Here is a 21,017-nt window from a genome sequence, read left to right as displayed (position 1 = left end):
CTTTAACATAGGATGGTAAATTATAAATATAAACGATAGGAAATCACATGGCCTCAACAGCTTTTGTATTGGTTTGCCCACCCGGGTATCCGGAGGGTGGGGGGTGATCACTCTTTAACATAGGATGGTAAATTGTTTATCAAACGATCGGAAATCACATGGCCTCAACAGCTTTTGTATTGGTTTGCCCACCCGGGTATCCGGAGGGTGGGGGGTGATCACTCTTTAACATAGGATGGTAAATTGTTTATCAAACGATCGGAAATCACATGGCCTCAACAGCTTTTGTATTGGTTTGCCCACCCGGGTATCCGGAGGGTGGGCGGTGATCACTCTTTTACAAAGGATGGTAAATTGTTTATCAAACGATCGGAAATCACATGGCCTCAACAGCTTTTGTATTGGTTTGCCCACCCGGGTATCCGGAGGGTGGGGGGTGATCACTATTTAACATAGGATGGTAAATTGTTTATCAAACGATCGGAAATCACATGGCCTCAACAGCTTTTGTATTGGTTTGCCCACCCGGGTATCCGGAGGGTGGGGGGTGATCACTCTTTAACATAGGATGGTAAATTGTTTATCAAACGATCGGAAATCACATGGCCTCAACAGCTTTTGTATTGGTTTGCCCACCCGGGTATCCGGAGGGTGGGGGGTGATCACTCTTTAACATAGGATGGTAAATTGTTTATCAAACGATCGGAAATCACATGGCCTCAACAGCTTTTGTATTGGTTTGCCCACCCGGGTATCCGGAGGGTGGGGGGTGATCACTCTTTAACATAGGATGGTAAATTGTTTATCAAACGATCGGAAATCACATGGCCTCAACAGCTTTTGTATTGGTTTGCCCACCCGGGTATCCGGAGGGTGGGGGGTGATAACTCTTTAACATAGGATGGTAAATTGTTTATCAAACGATCGGAAATCACATGGCCTCAACAGCTTTTGTATTGGTTTGCCCACCCGGGTATCCGGAGGGTGGGCGGTGATCACTCTTTTACAAAGGATGGTAAATTGTTTATCAAACGATCGGAAATCACATGGCCTCAACAGCTTTTGTATTGGTTTGCCCACCCGGGTATCCGGAGGGTGGGGGGTGATCACTCTTTAACATAGGATGGTAAATTGTTTATCAAACGATCGGAAATCACATGGCCTCAACAGCTTTTGTATTGGTTTGCCCACCCGGGTATCCGGAGGGTGGGGGGTGATCACTCTTTAACATAGGATGGTAAATTGTTTATCAAACGATCGGAAATCACATGGCCTCAACAGCTTTTGTATTGGTTTGCCCGCCCGGGTATCCGGAGGGTGGGGGGTGATCACTCTTTAACATAGGATGGTAAATTGTTTATCAAACGATCGGAAATCACATGGCCTCAACAGCTTTGGTATTGGTTTGCCCACCCGGGTATCCGGAGGGTGGGGGGTGATCACTCTTTAACATAGGATGGTAAATTGTTTATCAAACGATCGGAAATCACATGGCCTCAACAGCTTTTGTATTGGTTTGCCCACCCGGGTATCCGGAGGGTGGGGGGTGATCACTCTTTAACATAGGATGGTAAATTGTTTATCAAACGATCGGAAATCACATGGCCTCAACAGCTTTTGTATTGGTTTGCCCACCCGGGTATCCGGAGGGTGGGGGGTGATCACTCTTTAACATAGGATGGTAAATTGTTTATCAAACGATCGGAAATCACATGGCCTCAACAGCTTTGGTATTGGTTTGCCCACCCGGGTATCCGGAGGGTGGGGGGTGATCACTCTTTAACATAGGATGGTAAATTGTTTATCAAACGATCGGAAATCACATGGCCTCAACAGCTTTTGTATTGGTTTGCCCACCCGGGTATCCGGAGGGTGGGGGGTGATCACTCTTTAACATAGGATGGTAAATTGTTTATCAAACGATCGGAAATCACATGGCCTCAACAGCTTTTGTATTGGTTTGCCCACCCGGGTATCCGGAGGGTGGGGGGTGATCACTCTTTAACATAGGATGGTAAATTGTTTATCAAACGATCGGAAATCACATGGCCTCAACAGCTTTTGTATTGGTTTGCCCACCCGGGTATCCGGAGGGTGGGGGGTGATCACTCTTTAACATAGGATGGTAAATTGTTTATCAAACGATCGGAAATCACATGGCCTCAACAGCTTTGGTATTGGTTTGCCCACCCGGGTATCCGGAGGGTGGGGGGTGATCACTCTTTAACATAGGATGGTAAATTGTTTATCAAACGATCGGAAATCACATGGCCTCAACAGCTTTTGTATTGGTTTGCCCACCCGGGTATCCGGAGGGTGGGGGGTGATCACTCTTTAACATAGGATGGTAAATTGTTTATCAAACGATCGGAAATCACATGGCCTCAACAGTTTTTGTATTGGTTTGCCCACCCGGGTATCCGGAGGGTGGGCGCTGGCCACTCTTTAACTTAGGATGGAAATTTAAGAAATCACGTAGCCTCAACAGCTTTTGTATTAGTTCGCCTACCTGTGTCTACTAATAGTGTATGGTAGGTTTGCCCATCCGAATTACCGACTTTTTATTTGTACATTAATTTTCAGGAATATATGTATTTGCATATGTAACATAATTACTCATAAGTATGCCACTAGCTCTATTGTTTCACTAACGGTTTGTTTCACAGATATTGCGTCATCCGTACCCTACTTAATATTTGATGTCATATATGACGTCATCGAATCTCAAATGCCGATTATGACGTCGCGCAATTAGCTGTACGTCTGATAAACCGACTGCCATTATTATAGTCAACAAACCGGTTTGAACAACCAAGGCTTAAGAGCTAAAATGAACTACAATAATAGTGTCAAGTTCTGTTAATGTAAGAAATTTTAAAATTAATGAAGTTCTCGGAGAGTCAGGTTTTAAAATAAATTTGCATTGTCAAATAAAAGAAGCAGGTTTATTGGAAAAAATAGTTGAAATTCCCATTGAGCTTTTTTGGCGCATCTACAAGGTTGGAGTTTTTGCAGATTCTTTAGAGCCTAGGCCTAAATCTTCTAGGCTTATTATGGGTTTTAATAAAGTACGCTGGTGGAATATCCCACTTCGACGATTTGTTCCATTTTCGGAAAGCTATCACTTACTTGTCATTTTCCCCAACCTTTTATTTTTATAATTTACTCATTATTTAACTTCATCCGCACAAAACGAGCGAGTTTATAAATTCCAATAAAGCTACATTGGGCTGGCTAAAATGTCGACACAAAAATTTGCTTCTCAATTTAGAGGTTTTCCAATAGTGTGACTCCCAAAATTACTAGGATGAATAAAAAGGTTAAAATCTAACTTAGCCCTATTAAATGTTAAATGCAATTGTATAAGCCATTTTTACCTTTCTCCTATAAAGGGGAGCCGATCTTAAATTATTATAGTTATTGAGACAGACTGACATAAATATTGTGGTTAAAGAAGGTTTTTTGTACTTAAACCACAGTCCATCCCTTGTGTTATATTTCTCCGTAATATTAGGAATAAGATTTAAGGAAAAATATAATAATAATAATAATCAGCTAGTCTAATACCCAAGGTACCACCTTAGGCCCAAGTCATCTAGTGACTTATAATTCCGTTAAAGAGGTACTATTATAATTTATGAATAATCCGTTTAACCACGAAGAAATATTTAAAAATAAAAGAACGTTTTCCTTGGATAACTCCGACACGAGTAACCATAGAAATAGAACTGAGACTAGAACCACTGAAAGAGTGGAATCGCTACTAATCCACGCAGGAGTGCACCATCTTTAAAAAAAAAATTTAAATAGATAATTAATTATGAGCTAGGCTAATACCGAAGGCACCATCTTAGGCCTAAGTCATCAAGCTACTTTTGAAGCCGTTAATTCAGGTGGCCGGGTTACAATACGTAGGAGGATGGTGGCCAGCCCTTCAAGCCACGCGAGCCAACAGCTCCCTACACTAGCTATTACCGTTAACCTCAACAAGTTTTTATGGAAGGGGAAACCGAAAAGCTCGAGGAAAACCCCTTAAACCAGCGGGGAGAGAATAATAATAATATTTTTTTTTGCAAAAAACACAAGCTTTGCTGGCAACCACGGAGGCAAAGCCTATTCGTGGTGGTAACCGAGATAAAACAAACAAAAAATTATTCGAAATGAATAGATACAGAATCAAATAAAAAAATATTTAAGAATTTTATATTAAAAAAGGGAGAGTGAAAGTGAAGAATTTTGATTCAGCCAATTTGTCAAAAGAAAATCAGACACTAAAGAGCGAAAATGAGGAATAGTTAACTGAGCAGAGGCCTCCCTGATGTCTGTGGGCAACGTGTTCCAGGTTCTAATGAAAAATGAGTGATCTAGGGCTAAGCATCTAGCAAACTTGATATAGTATGAAGGGCCAGATTGTCGAGTGATTACAGTCGTAAAGCCTTTTAGATAGAAAGTCGTATCTCTGATCAATTTCAAAAGCGTGACCAGATCAAAAACATCTCACGAACAGATAATGGTAAAAGACGAATGTTCGCTAGTCGTTTATCGTAAGAGACATGGCCAGGGTAGTTTGGTCGCGGTGACTTCAGGTAAAAACGAGTAAACGATCGCTGAACACGTTCTAACGCGGCAACGACGTTTTTCAGATAGGGATTCCAAACCGGAGAGGCGTATTCAAGAACTGGTAAACACATTGAGCGAAAGAGCGTGACGGATGCGCGGGTATGACTTGCACGGAACTAAGTGACTGATTTTAAATTATTTTCGAAACTAATTAAATCAATTATTATTGCTAAACTCATATCAACTCCGTGAAGTATTGTTAATGCTGAGATATTTACTACCTAGTATTTAACGATTAACAACCAGCTTTACCTGATACACTGCTGTAACTGTCAATGATATCTTAAGCCTGCGGGTTTTTAGGAAATCACGATTGCTCAGTGAAAAAACGTTTTCAACGTTGAGAGCGTTGAGCTTCATTGAACGTAGCAACTTTCACGTTATAAAAAACATGGTTTTCTATGGCGGGAAACTCGAATATAGAGTACGAGCACGCGCGTAACTTGGTTAAACGTTTTTCCCCGCCCTATTGAAATTTATGTAAAGTTGACGATAATTAAACGTTAATTAACCTACCAAATGTTATAAGAAATATTCCACTGACAATTTTTCCCGTTTATATGAACTTAAATGTAATATTAAATCGTCTTAAAAATCATTTATCGCTTTATAACATTCAAAAATAATATTTTTCCCGCACCATGTAGATAACCGTCTAGGTAAAGTTTGCGTTGCCTTTAATTTTTTAACCATTTCGCGGCGGGAAATTCGAACACTTGACGATAAGTTACCGCTCAATGGTATTTGATTAAAGTAAAAAGATATTTAATCCATTTTTAAATAATTATAGGGTAGACCGTTGAATTACCTTAAATCTCATATGAAAAGGTAGCAGAAGGAAACTAGTAGTAGCTAGTGGTGCTATCTTTGACTTGTCTTTGAAATGATATGTTATATTTTTAAAAACCAAAATTGCAATCTGTACAGTCAAATGGGTTAATGGCAATCGGTGATGTTATGGGAAAATAGGTGAAATTAATGTAAATTAAAGGAAATAAATGAAATTAAAGTAAATTAATGGAAAGAAATGATAATAAAGTGAAATGTAGGTGTCTATGTGCTGGTTTAAGGAGAGCGGCTGAAATCTGGTGTGTATTGAGGGGAGCTAATTCCAGCCCCCCCCACTTTGGCCTACACTACTGAGTAACATTTTATTTTATTATGTTACATATAGGGAACAAAATAACGAATCTGGATGTAGTAATAATGATCTAGAAGTTAAATTACCAGAAGAGCCAGAAAAACAATATAGAACAAAGTCGAAACAAAGGAAGTATGACCCTACCGATGCCAAACTACTGAAGTTGATGGAAAATGCGACTGAAAATGTTAGAGATCTGAACCCAACTATCCTGGCAAAAACCATTGCAAATTCTTTCAAAGAAAATGTTCCAAAAGAGGAAGAGAAGAAGGATGAACTATTTTATTACTTCAAGAGTGTTGAGGAAAAAGTGAGAAAGATGTCTCAGGATAACCAGGCAGAAGTCAGATTTAACGTTGAGAAAATTCTTTTTGAGGCTCAAAAGAAAGAAAAAATCATTAACTAGATTTTCGGTTAACCAGAACCAAATTTTGTTAAATACCTTGGTCTTCCGTTCTATATTTATCTTAACCCCCCTTGTCTACGCCACTGGTTTTCGCGTATTTTTATAGATTCCCTGTGATAAAATCGATCTATATTTAACGTAATATAAGATATAGTAAATTAATTAATACTGAAGAACACGGCTATAAAGGAAAATTTAATAGTTATAAACTCACACAAGTTATGTAAGAACCAGGGTTGGAAAAAGCCGGCTTTTTTAAAAAAAAATCCAGACCAGTGGTTTTAATTGGCTATAACCGGTTTTTTTCGGTTATAAACGGCTAAAATATAAACAGTACCTTTTACTTATGTAAGTAGAAATTGTCTGCAGTTATTGTCGTAACTAAGAAACTAAACAAATAAAGCAAAATAACTATATAAAATAACTGAATTCATTTGATTTCCTCGGGAAATTCCCCATAGTTTTTGTGTATGACAGAAGCGAGGCAGCGAACTTTGGAACTTTAAACCTACCGAAAAACTGGTATAAGTAAACCGGTTTCTAAATATGAAACAAAAATAAACTAAATTTCTAAATAAAAACTATTAATTTACTAAAATATTCATATTGTATTTTTTTTAAAAAAGCCACAAAAATCTGGATTTTTTCAAGTGGCTATATCCGGTTTTAACCAGGTGGCTATAACCGGTATGGCTCGTTCTATGCCAACCCTGGTAAGAACCGCCTTGTACGTATAGTTACTTAAAAAATAAAATTAATTTTATTTTTTAGGTAGTTATAAACTCATTTTATAGTACAATATTATTGATAAAATAAAAATATTAAATAACATATCAATTAAAACAAAAATACATTTTCAAGCGTCTTTTAAAAAAAATCTTATTCCTCAGGTAATCTTCCTCTATTTACATATTCGTTTTGCCAACTGACCAGCTTTTTTGCTATGGTTGTTACCAGTTCTAGTCGCGCAACCATCTTTGATGGCGCAAGTAGATGTTACTTCAGATCTCCACTTGCCTTTAATAATCTTCCCATCCGTTCGTACTTGATATCCGGTAGAAGGAGCATTGTAATTTCTACGAAACCTTGGTTTACCTATGTCATCAGTCATCAAAAAATTATGAAGGCAAACGCAAGCTTTGACGTATTTATCTACATCGGATGGTTTGGCTCGAATGGGCTTTCGGAAAATTCGCCATCTCGCGCACAATATACCAAATGTATTTTAGATTACTCGGCGAGCTCGGCTTAACCTGTAGTTAAATATTTTCTTTTCCTGTGTGTTATTTTTGCCCGGATAAGGTCTCATGAGGTTGCAATGCAATGGAAAGGCTTCGTCGCCAATACAAAAATTCGGGAAGTTATCGTCAGTTCCAGGCAGCGGTTCTTCATCAGGGATTCCTAATTTTTGATTTAAAAGTCTCGATCCAAATGCTGATTCTGAAAATACACCATAACTTCCAACATCGATCATAGTAAAGCGATAATGCGAATCGCACATAGCCATCAAGTTTATACTGAATGATCCCTTGTAATCAGTGGCGTAGCTGATGGTCCGCAGGGCCCGCGGTGCGGGGGGGCCTCGAGCTTCAGGGGGGGCCTCAAGCTTCGGGGGGGGGGGGGGAACTAACCATAAAAAAATTAAAAATTGGGGCCTCATAGCGATTTTTGCGGGGGGGCCTCTGAGTTCTCAGCTACGCCACTGCTTGTAATTATAAAATTTAGAGCCGCTGTTGGAGGGAGATTCAATAACAACGTGTTTCCCATCCACGGCTCCGAAACAATGGGGTAAGTTCCACATTCCGTGAAATCCAGCGCAGACTGTTTTCCATTCTTCTTTAGTTCTTGGAAAAGTTAAATACTTGGGTGCTAAACATTCCCATAGAGAGTCGCAGGTTTCGCGAACAATTTTCGATACTGTGGATTGTCCAACGCGAAAAGCGAACGCCACACTGACTTGCATGTCACCACTAGCTAGATATTTGTAAATATGTGTCCGTATAAAACGTACATAAAGTGGTATCAGAAGTAGATAATATATCGCTATGAGATCTAAGTGTTCATCTATCACATAAAAATGATGCATGCACATTTGCCGATGGGTCAGACTTTCAGAAAATTCCCGTACAGTCCACAACAAATCCACTAAATTCCACATATCCGCCAATGTACTCGAGTAAAATCATACTCCTGAACCCCAAGAAAGTCGATTTTAGTGGAAATAACTAAAGGTTGTTATGGAAAAAATTGAGACTGGTACAAAATGGGACCCTTCAGCCCGAACGTGCCCCTGTAATTTGTACGGGCTTCCCGATTAGCTTGTCGGGCCTGCCAAACCCTCGACCTTCACAGCTAGAGAGTTTCCAATTTTAATTGGACGCGAAATTTCCCGCCAAAACCATTTTTATTACTCTGCTTCGCAAAGTAAAATTAAACAATTATAATTAGTGGGGATATTTTCGCTATTTGTAATCCATATTTTACTTATCTTTTAGTAACTAAAACGACTTATTGCACTTCGCACTATTTCCCAACCAAAACATGTTTTGAAAAAAATAAGCTGTAGCCTACGAGAGTACATGCATCAAGCGAATAACATTAGAAGTATTGGGATATGAATTTTTTCTCATAGAGATATAATATGCACTCCTGATTGTATTTATTAGATTTCCAAATTTTAATTAAATAATTAAAAGGGTCATTTAAAATTTGAGACGGCTATATACCAAATCAAATCTACTATATCAAGTCTCCAATGTCCAAGGCGACGAATCGAAAATGACGAAAAACGTTCGTCCAATGAAGACTACGAACGAAGGAAAATCTCTCCCTTATAATATAGTTACATTCTTGTTTGTATTTATTAACAGTCACCAAAAATTCCGGACCAAATAATTTAATATAGCGGTGACAATTTAATTCATATCCAAATTTTGAAGTTATTTGTTGCTTATACCGGTCCCAAAATAGAGAAAAATATAGTTGAACGAAAAACGTCATATACCTGTATAAAACCTCTTACTACCCACAAAATGTAAAGAATGCGGTGTCAACACGTTTTCGAAGAATTACTGTCGTCTATTGACGATGAAAATTGACCGGAGTGGAGATCTCCCATGGAGCCATACGAAAAGATGGGTTTTTGTTTTGTTACAATTGGGTATACAAAGTAGGAATTGACCCAGTTATAATTTGTAAACCCAATATATGAAAATGAACTAGCTTGGCAAGTATTGGATAGTAAAGCCATGGAAAAGAATAAGATATCATTGAGGGAGAAAAATCAAACAGAAATGTTTTGATAATTTTGATAACGAATAAGATTTAATAACTGAAAAGTGGAATGATGACATGAGTGAATAGTAAAAATATTTTAAAGTAGTTCTGTTTAAAATAAATTTAATTTTTTAATTTCTTCAATCAGAAAAAGCTCAAGATTATATATTTTTTTCCAATTGTTTATGCTGACATCCAGGTTGACTTTACGATACTCTGCCTCCCCATTTTGGGAAGTAGTGGCGAATTGTTTAACCAACAAAGACCGCCTTGCACTTCTGTAGTTTAAACTTCTAAGTGGCCCGCAGTGATATATTTCATTTGTCTGAGCCGTTAATTCTGACAGGATACATATAACGTGATGGATACCGTGTTAAGAAGTGTTTAACATAATCAACTTTTTTTGAGGTACAATTGAACCCAAAATCTCAGTTTGCGATTCTGCATTATTACCTTTGTTATTATGACTCAAATTTTTCTGTACATCCCTATCTACTTGAATTTTAGCTAAGCCTTGGTTTCAATCTTCTTCACAGGTTTGTATACCAATTGAATTTAATTACACTGACTAAATTTCCTTTTCGGCTTTAGAGCTAACTCTTCTGTTGTATATTTCTTACAAGGCATTTATTTAATTATTTTAGAACTTAGTTGGCGAACTTGAACCACGCTTGAACTTAACAGAGGCAAATTTTTTGAAATATGAATAAATTAAACAACGTCTTCGGGAGTTCACGGTTTTACCGCTAGGTTAGCTAGCATCGCCAATCTGTACTATTTCCTCTGACCGTGACGTCAGATGCCATAGGCCAAACGTAACAGAGTCGTTCCTGATTGGCTCATTCATTGTATAGGGGAAACAGCTCCTCATTTTTGAAGGAAACCACTGAGAAAGCTAACGAACCCTTTTCCTCCCAGACTTTCTGTTTTATATCCACTTTTGCTAGTATACGAAGCCGACTTCTAATGAAATAATGCACTTTTAATACTAATGTATCTTATCTCATAAAAAAAGGGTAATAAGTTAATAACTGAAAACAATTGGGATCAAGGCAGAATACATTACTTCACTTTTAAAGGTGGTTTTTGTGTTTCGAGGGCCAATAACTTAAATTAGTGTTCGTACGGGGTCAAAATAATGTCGGAGTAGGGGGTAGGGGTCATGGTGGGTCTAACCCCGCAAAAATCAAGTCGGAGTCGGGGTCGGGGATGGAAAATTCTTTGTATTTATTAAGAATAGAATAATTATAATAACACCCCAATTTTACTGCTTTAGATTAGATAGTGTAAGCCAGCCTCTAAGCTTAGGGACTATTAGTAATAGAAACAATAGATAAGATAGGTAGTTTTTAAAATAGAGGTCTATAGCGTAGGAATTGTTATTGTTTAAGTAAGTTGTTTTATACATTCACAAGTGATTTACAAACGTTGTAACTTCACACTCCTTAGCTGAGACTGAGAGATCCCGAAACAACGGCAATTATGGAACTCAAACTTGAAAAAGCGACTCAAGTCGGAGACAAGCGCCAAGCGAGAACGTCAGCGGCATTAGCCGAAGGTCATTGGGATCATTCTATTGTCGCCCACGAAAAAAGGGAGATAAGGAACCTATCTATAGTCTCTTTTATTTTGGAATTTGCATGGTCGCAGCCATCTTTGTCGTGGGACCCGCCATTTTATTACTACACGTACTGTATCGCCATCTATCGCTATGTTTTAGAATTATAAATTCTATTTTTACAAGCTTTTCAATTCTTCTGATCGGCTAGGTTAATTTTTAAATTTTTACAATTTAGCAGCTATTAGATTTAATTTTATATTAGATTTAATGTGACACGCTTCTAAAAAAAATGGCTAAAAACCAAAGTGACTTGGAAGATATAGTTCTTGGTAAGAAAAACCTCTAAATTTTTAAGCCTTGGTAACCAAATAGCATACTTAAGGCGATTTTATTTATTTTAAGATGATCAAACAGTTCTCCCACACCCAATGAAAATAAGTGAAGCTCTGTGGAAAGACAATATGAAACTATGGCCAAAGCTAGACCAACCACATATTGTCTATTATTTAGTGCATTCAAAAGCGTGTGACTTACGGGATATGAAATCTTATATGAGCCTCCAATCGGTGAATCAATTGGAAAGTGGATGGGTGCAAACTGTCTATATACACATCGTTAAGGAAAATGTTGTGTATTTGAAATGTTTAGTGACACCTTCCCAAGCTCTGTCTAATCCACCTCACAATGCTTGGGTGTGCATACGGAAAATAGGTGAAAATGGTGAAATTTTGAGAGGTGGCTGTTCTTGTATGGGTGGGCTTGGTAAAACTTGTAGTCATGTGGGTGCGCTTCTTTGGAAGATAGAAATGGCCAATCGAAAGGGCTTTGTTGGTGTAGCTGCCACAGATAAAGAAGCCAAATGGAATATGGGAACAAAAAGAAATATTGAACCTACGCTGATTAAAAATATTACTTTCAAAAAGCCAAAACATGGTGATGAAGTTTCATTACACTTAAAGCAAAATAATGAGAGTAATAACACTTTTAATTTGAAGCAATACGACAGTCATAAAGATATGATTGAAAACCTAAAGGCTCAAGGACTAGAGGATTTTATGAATGTTCCGGGAACTATATTCCATACAGTGGTTTCAACCACTCCAAATATTTTGGTCAGACATGAATCAAATGCCATAGCTCACCCATTACATGATCATTCTGACGCAGAAAATCTGCCCCATTCGTGTAATCCTTGTATAAAGTTTTATAATGTGTTTATTAATATTACAAATGGGAAGCATGAAGTTCTTAGTAAAGAAACTATCAACCAGTCTAAAGGCTTAGGGTACCAATATGATTATTGGTGTGAAAGCAGGCGTTTAAGAATAACCGCTTCATCAGCCAATAGCGTTCCAAAACGTCTGCAGACCGACCCAAAGAAATTCCTTATAAGGAAATTATACAAAACTTTTACTGGAAATAAGTTTACTAAACACGGGCTGGATGAAGAATCAAATGCCATAAAGCATTTTGAAAAAATTACGGACTATGTAGTCGAGAAATGTGGAACATACGTATCTAAAACTGAACCATGGTTGTCAGCAAGCCCAGATGGGTTGGTGAATGATGATTATATCTTGGAAGTGAAATGTCCTTACCCAAATGGGAGAGCTATAGAACTTGAAAATGTAGACTTAAAAGAAGAAAATGGGTCTATTACATTAAACCCTAAGGGGAAAATGGGCTACTACACACAGGTTCAACTTAGTATGTATTGTACAGGAAGAAATAATGCTCATTTTTTTGTGTACAACTCTTCGGATCCCAGTAAATCACACTGGATTGATTGTGATTACGATGAAAATGCCACAGCAGCTCTTGTAGGAAGACTTAGAAGTTTTTACTTTAATAATATGCTCCCAAAAATGGTTGATGACATGCAAGTCAATCATATGGTTATAAATCAAAACTACCAAAGGTTTGTCTCTCGAAAATGATTTTGATCATTTTCGATTTTCGATAAAAACAAATAAACAATTTTTATTTCATTTAATCTGTTATTTCATTGCTTTTTTTTTCTCTAATCAAATTAGTCTTTAGATTTGATAAACTAGCACATACAATTAATATATTATCAATGTTATTAGATAGTTTATTTAAATGTATTTCTTGTTTGAGAATTCTAAATTCCTTTAACCTTTTAATGGCCCTTTCCACATGTATTCGAACACTGGCAATTCTTCTACTACTTACAACTTCTTGTTCAGAAAGCTGTTTTTTTCCTTTAGTAAATGCTGGTACATTTAATTTGACTTGACGAATAGCCAGCTCATCTGTAACAGTAAAGCCACGGTCTGCCATTATTTCATCACCTGGAAGGGTGTATTTTGTAAATTGTGAATCGCTGAATATAAACTTATCACTGGCTCTTCCACCGTAACACTTTGAAAGGAACATGAAAAACCCATTTGGAGCCACTCCAACCAAAAATTTAACAGTGTTGTGCGTCTTGTAAGAACTGTATGTTTGAGCTCGGGCACGCAGAAGAGATGGGCGGTTAATGAAAACTTCTGCACAGTCTATAATGCAAGTGGTGTTTGGATAACACTCCTTGAAACACGACGGCAGAGTTGCTCGTATTGACTCTCTAGGCATCCAAAACACAAAAGGTTTTAGCTTTTCTGCCATTACAGGTAACCACATTTGAAAAATATTACATATTAGCGCAGGGGATACCAAGAACCTCCTTGATAAATCTTCCAATAAAAGTCCCAATCTTAAGCGCATCAAAACCATTAGGAACTGATTACCTAAAGACATTTTAAAATTGAAGTGTGAAACATACTTATTTAAATAGTCAAGCAACAAAATAAAAATCTGTAAAGGTAGACTAGTATAAAAAATACTGTCGCTATTAGACATGGTCTCATAAAATATAGGTGTCAAGCTTATTTGAGACCCCACACTTGCAACCTCCTTTATTTTTGGTGATGACTTAATTTCAATGTAAGAATGGTCACGTAGAGAAATGTCTTCCCACTGAGTTGAAACATCACGCAAGTCACTTCCACATTGAGTTGAGATATCACGAGAAACTTCACACAGAGTTTCAACATCTTCTGATATGACTCCACACTGTTTTCCATTGTTGTTCTGCTCTATTTCACTATTTAATTTATCAACAAAACCAGAATCATCTAATATTTCAAGTGTTTTTGAATAAGAATGGTCTGAGATAGGAGATGGAAATAATAAGCTCTCATTTAGAACTGCTGAATTGTCACTTACTGCAGACATCATTTTACTTGAAAAAGCCTAAAATAATTATGAAAAAATGTACTGGGAGACAACAGCTATACAAAGTAATGTGAGCGTACCATTTTCTTTCGTAGTGGTGTTGAGGTTGGCCTAACTATTGATGATCCAAATGGTTTAGAACTAATAACGTTAACTTCAGGTGTGAAACAAAGCCTAACACGTGACCTCTGTAAATGTAGATTTGGGCTCTCCTTTGAATTTGATAGTACAGAGACCTTTGACATAGAATTCTAAAACAGAAATCTCAAAATAAATTTATAATCAATTTAAGATCAACAAGTTTACATTTAAATTTGGTGGTGACACTTTTTGTGGTGTTAAATACGACCTAGCCGGAGTCCTCCGTACATGGCATAGACTTGTATTTAGAGGTGCGGGTGCTATGAAATCATCACCCTAAAAAGAAAACAATGTAAAAATTGCTAATACTGGAGTTAATTTTCAAGTACTTAATTTAAACATATTACATTTGAATTTGATGATAAAATATTATGAGGTGATAAAGGTTCGGCTGGGGGAAACTTTAAACGACATGGGCTTGCATTTGAAATTTTGAATTTCATGTGTGTTTTTTCTGGAGATACCTAAAACAAAGTTAACCCAAAAAAACTATTTAAAATTGATCAATGGTTATAATTAACTTGAGGTTTAAAAGATTAATAGAAGTCTGCTACTTCATGAAAATTTTTAAAATCATAAAAAAGTGCAACACCTTTCGAACCCGAGGGGTAAGACACTCTGCAAATTCGGTGTGCACTGTCGTACCTTTGACAGTGCTAAATGGAACTTGCGAACTCTGGAAAATATGTACCTTTAACAGTGCTAAATGCACGAACTCTGTGTACAGATTATCTGAGACTGTCTCACAATTAAAATTATTATTTTTATTAACAATAATAATCAGTTTTAATTGTGCAGAAGCAGCTGAAGATGGACCATTGTCTGAAAGCTGCTGTAAGTTTTGTATATAAATATGCTTTTAAAATATTAAATTGAAGAGTCAAGACTTTCAAAAAAACCTTTCACTCAAGTTAAAAATACACTACCAATAATTTCTACAATAGTAATAACGTACATTTTTATTCAATTCTGTGGGGAAGAACCCTTCGGTAGACAGTAGCTGATCCACGATTTGATTGGACTCATCCTAAAACAGTAATTTTAAACAACTAATTTTATTATTAAATTTATGAGTTAATACGATACATTTTCATCTTGTCCAAGATTGACTGTTGGAAATGGGAACCTTTTAGTGGGTCTTCCGTCTTCAAAATGAATACCACACACCTCCAAAAAAATTAAAATTTTAGTTAAAGATGGCTTTCAAGCAGTGTGAAATTAATTGTATTAATTTTATTTACCTTTGCATATTTAGATATTTCTTTATCTTTAAGTCCTAATGCTTTAGTCCAAAGGTTTTTTAGTTTACCGTCTTTGGGGAAGGAGTGAAAACCAAATGGAACTAAACAAGGGCATTCACTATGCTTTGTCCCATTATGAATGGTACAAAATGAATTTTTCCACATAAATAAATATCGTTGACTATTTTTACAAGTCTTGACTTTACAACATCTTCCCGAACCATCCATGGCTTTACTTAAGATTATACGTTACTCGTTTGACAAATTACCCTAATAAATTATAATAATTGTTTGCCCGTTGCACATATAAATTACTAAGCCTAAAAAGCACGCCGTCCCCGTTTGGAGTCAGCTGGGATCGTCGCCGTGTTTGCGCATGCCAGGAGCTTTCTATTTTACCCCCTTTCTACCCCTGGAACATCAAAATGGAAGATGAGGGGAAAAAATCGGCGGGCGGAAAAAACTCGCATTAAAGAGTCTATTGTATATTTTTAGGATTTTAGCGGGGTGCGTCGGCGCGAAAATTTAAAATTACACCACGAACAGGGCCGGCGGAAGATGTGGGTATAGTGGGTAGCACTACCCACTCGGTAAATTCCGAGTGGGTAAAATACCCACTTGGAATTTGGGGATGGGGGATACGAAGAGTTTGGCAAATCAATGTCCACCTGGCAAAATGAAAATTTTGATATTCAACTTCAGCATTTGGCAAAATAGTGTTCCAATTGGAAATAATACGTAGTGTCCAGTTTCGATTTTCCGATTTAGTTTATCGTTTCTACTAGAAATAGTAGCTACGAGCTTATTTAATTTAGTTATTACAAATGTTATGTGATAAGAGTTTAAACAATTTGATTTGGCAGTTGTAATCTCTCAAATTATCCGGTTTATAAGTCATTCCTCAATTTACTCTTTATATTTTCTGGAGAGGCTCCCCCCCCCCCCCCCCCCCCAATACCGGCCAACTACCCACACGAGCCGAACACCACCTGCCGGCCCTGACTACGAAAACATAAACCCGAAATATGGAAATCCCCGACTTAGTTTGCGACAGTCCGTACGACTTAAATATAGAAAACGAATCTAGCTGAAAATAACTTCCAGAATTATATCCATCTACTTTCAACCAAAATTGACAGGAGTGGAGATCTCTCACAGAGTTATCTCCCCCCCCCCTACTACCCCCCGCCGTGTACCAAACAATGACGTTCGTCGGCTGCAGTCTGGCCACGGGTCAGCTCGGAGGCTCGGAGCGATGTTCTAGGTATAAGCAATGTACGGCTACGTCCTTTCAGACATTACCAGGTTACCCGTGGCTGGTCCTCATTCCATTGAGTTTCTGTAGGAGGAAAACGCGGATTTTACAACCATTCTATTTCATTAAATTAAATACTACTAAAAGTTGGTAATATAATAATAATAAAATAAAAGTATTATCTTATTATTAAGCTAATATATTTTTATCTATACGAATTCGCGAATTCTGTAAACATTTTTTTCTAAATTTTGTTAATTTAAATATAACTGTTTTGTAGATGGTGTATTAAGATTGGAACACCCGCGAAAGGTGCCACGGTTAGCGCCATCTGCTGATTTTCTTTGGTACTAATAATTCAAACTGTTTCCTCTCAAACATATTTGTAAGACCATGGACTAATCAACTACGGGGACGGTCCAGCCGGGAAAAAAGCGAAAAAAACAAACTTCGACGCACTCTGGCGGAGCTTGCGAGCGTACCGGAAACGCTTTTCGTTGGTGATTCAGGGGCGAGAAGGGGGTTAAAGTTTTCTCGAGCTGTCTGCTTTTTACTGTCCACATGGGCAGAAATACATGAATTTCTGACATGGGCGAATGAACTACGTCTCTTTAATAACTACGTGATGCTTTAAAAACTATTATTAACTATGTCCAGGTTTTCCGATCATACTTATGCTTTGGTTTACGGTAAAAAAAAGGGGGAAAACCAGCCGAAAGTTTATAATGCTAATTATTTTTATAGAAATTTTCCGAAATTATTGGTTAAAAGGTATTTTTAATTTTTTTTTAAGGCTCCAGCATATCTCCAGTGAAAAAGAAAACGAAAACAATCAATATAAACGCCTTAAAACCCATAACGAATGCTAGTGAATTATTCAATGCAGAAGAGTCCAACAAAATCCAAATCCCAATTTGTTTTGGTAAGTATCATAACTGATTATTTTATGAAGGTTTCCATTAAATTTAAATTTCGGCTTAGATGACTTGAGCTCTGACTCGGACAATGAAAACATTGGCTCTCCCTCGAAAAATCCTGGCTTGCCACCATCCTCAGTGGAATGCCTCATTAATGTGGTTTTCGATGGTAATTTCAATATTCCAGCCTCATGCAAAACCTTGTAAAGGCTGGGGGATTTATGATACATATATAAACACCACTGGATCACTAAAGGATGCCAGCGCCTTCCATGTTTATTACATTCCAACATCTGCAGTTGCGTCTTTAGAAACATTTTTTGGAAATCAGAGTCCTGCGGATTTGGGTTGTCCAAATTGGTTTTCAAAATTGTCATTAAAACATTATGATTTTCCATTTCAACCTGTTCCGGACTTTTTCGAATTTTCTTCTCTATTGTTATTTTTGAGCGTTTTAATTTTGCGCTGAGTTTCATTTGCGCCATTTTAGATTCTTTTAATTCGGTCACCAGCTCAGTCTTACTCAAGTTATGAAAGCGTTTAGCGGCAGTTGGCTTGGATTTCTTTTTGGATATGGCCACTCAAAAACTAGATCTTTGCTTGATACAATAAAAGCATCTTTTTGTTCTAGCATTTTTCAATATTAGGCAGCACCTTGCACTGTGTATTGCCCCCGTCAAATTGTCCTTGAATCCAGTAATATGGTTTCGATTATCATACAAATCCACAAATTTAGGTTCAGGGCTTCTGATACAACGTGTCCAAACAGAGAAAGAAATAAGCGCTTTTCGTAATTGATTGACTTAATTTATTTTTACTGGTAACTCTTTGATGATATCTTCGTTCAAAATCTTTTTTACTGCTACCTCGTATTCCGCTACAAAATGTTCTTTAATATTTATTGTGTAAATCGGATGACCAGTTTCTTCATTTATTTTGATGAATTTAACCAGTTCAAGAAAATAAGTTACTCCCCATCCCAATGGGAAAATGAGATTTTCAAAGCTTAGTTGAAGATCCTTGGGTTCCTATCAGAAAAAAAGAATTCATTTACAAACCATAATAAAATTACTGATAAATAAATACATACTTCAAAATTTTTTCCATCATTTGATTTATCTATTGTTTCACTCCTGATTGTCTTATCACTCTCATTAATGGCTACCTCTTCCTTCTCACTACTGATTGTCCCATCCAAAATAACAATAGATTGATCCTTTAAAAAACATCATATAAATATTATAATATTATATAATTTTTAAAATACCTTAAGAATGACTGACGTATTAATTTCATCAATTTTTATTTCATTTATCAGTCTAAGAGGCGTACTACAAATTGGTGTATCTCTCGTTGGTATTGACTCAGCTCTCGGAGTCATTCTTTTGGAAGAATTAGTGTAAATGGGTTTCTCTGGTGTTATGTTTTCTTCACCTTTAACTTGATGCTCATTAATCTAGAAAATTTTTCATGAAGCCAAAAAATTGAATTGATATATTTAAAAACCAGTTTCTTACCCTAGAATCTGAAGACTTATGCGGACTTAACTGATTCTCAGCATTCGAGTCATCTGTTTTGGAACTGCTTATCTGAACTTGTTTCTTTTTTACACGCACATCAATAGAAATGTTCAAATGTTTATCCATTTCCTTTATAGGCTTTAGTATTGACACGTATTCCTAATATTTTAAGAGACAGTTAGCATTATATTAGAGACCTGTAAAATCAATTGTGAGTTGAGACGTACTGATGACTGATGAATTGGATCTGGAAAATGTTTAGTCGGGCCATTTCCCCCAACAAAATGCTTAGAACATAGATATGTATTCCTATTTACTCGTTCTATAGGATAATCGTCTCTGCCCAACCATTTGATCCACTTCTCACATTTTTTAAAGTTAGTTTTTGCTTTAGGAAAAGGCAAAAAGAATACTCCTTGCATGTGATCCTTGTCTAAGTACCGGGAATCACTGTTGCATTTCTTATGTACGCAAATTTTAGTTCTCATTTCGACGTTTATTTTACATTTAAGAACTTAATTCAAATACTGCTTTTATGTAACACCAATAATTACTATTATTTAATTGTGAAAATATACACTTAATTGGTCCTAGGCTTGACTGGGTACCGTTCAACGGAAATTTCAAATCGCGGAATGAAAAGATAATTTAAAAAAGGTAAAATAGATGGCGATATACCAAGAATTCAGTTTCCTGTTAGTGACGTTTGAAGCACCAGCTCAATAAATATTTGCCTGGCAACCGTGCTAAACGCGTTACCTCTTTTTTACGGGTCGTTTGAAGGGAAATGTTATACAGCCAGATCGTCCCCGTAGTTGATTAGTCCATGGTAAGACATTGATTTTACCAAACACACAGGGGAAAAACAAGACTCTTTCCGCCATCTGGTGTGCGTGAATTGAATTAAATTTTATCGTGATGTCCCGAAACTTCGCATCCGCATCTTCAGGAGTAAAACAAACGCTGTTAGATTTTAAGCGCGTGAAATTTTATACGGCGCCAAGTTCAGAGGTTGCTCACCCCATCTAGTGGCAGAAAAAAAAATAAGAACGTTTGTCAAAGGGTGACTTCAGAAAAGTCAAAAAACACGCCTAAACGTCTACGAAAATGCTTCCACTAAAACAAGGCACAATGATACATAAATTATGAAATTAGTGTTGTATAGTTCAATGTGCATTGACCGAACAATTTCTATAGTTTGTGCGCATGAAGAATAAAGCTATAAGGCTAAGCGTTCAACAGAAAAACAATAAACATGTTTACTATGTAAATTTTAATTAAACACATCAAATTTACAACATCAGCATGATTGTTTATTCAATCAATTTCGTTTTTCAGACTTTAAAAACGTCCTTTTTCAAATTTGAATTTAAAGCCGACGAATACAGATATAAAGTGAAGTCACATCAAATTTACAAGCGGTAAATTCGTTCTTTATCTCTCTACTTAAGTTTTAAGAGCTTTTGCCAAAAATTGCTTTTAACATATTGAACGAAGATAATAATTTTGAAATTTTATTTAAGAATAAACATTTAAAACAAACGCGTTTCTTCGATCGCTGAGAAAATAATTTATATTCACCTAGAAATTAAAAAGTAAATAGACAAAGCAAAAAACTGTACCAAAATACAAAAGATTAGAAATCAAATAGTGAGTCACTTAAAATATGTTGATTTCGCTGATACTTTATCAAATATCTTCC

The 21,017-nt window shown here is 36.7% G+C and overlaps 1 protein-coding gene across 1 annotated transcript in view; it reads right to left on the bottom strand.

Annotated features, from left to right (window-relative positions):
• LOC149960403 (uncharacterized) overlaps positions 1-21,017 on the bottom strand; it is a 107,060-nt gene that overhangs the window by 62,699 nt on the left and 23,344 nt on the right. The gene's annotated exons all lie outside the window — the stretch shown is intronic.

This window comes from Leiobunum rupestre, chromosome 1 (assembly GCF_980474605.1).
Source record: "Leiobunum rupestre chromosome 1, qqLeiRupe1.1.hap1, whole genome shotgun sequence".
In the NCBI taxonomy this organism is placed as follows: Eukaryota; Metazoa; Arthropoda; class Arachnida; order Opiliones; family Sclerosomatidae; genus Leiobunum; species Leiobunum rupestre.
The sequence above is the reverse complement of the archived record's forward strand: the minus strand, read 5'-3'. Positions and strand labels throughout refer to the sequence as shown.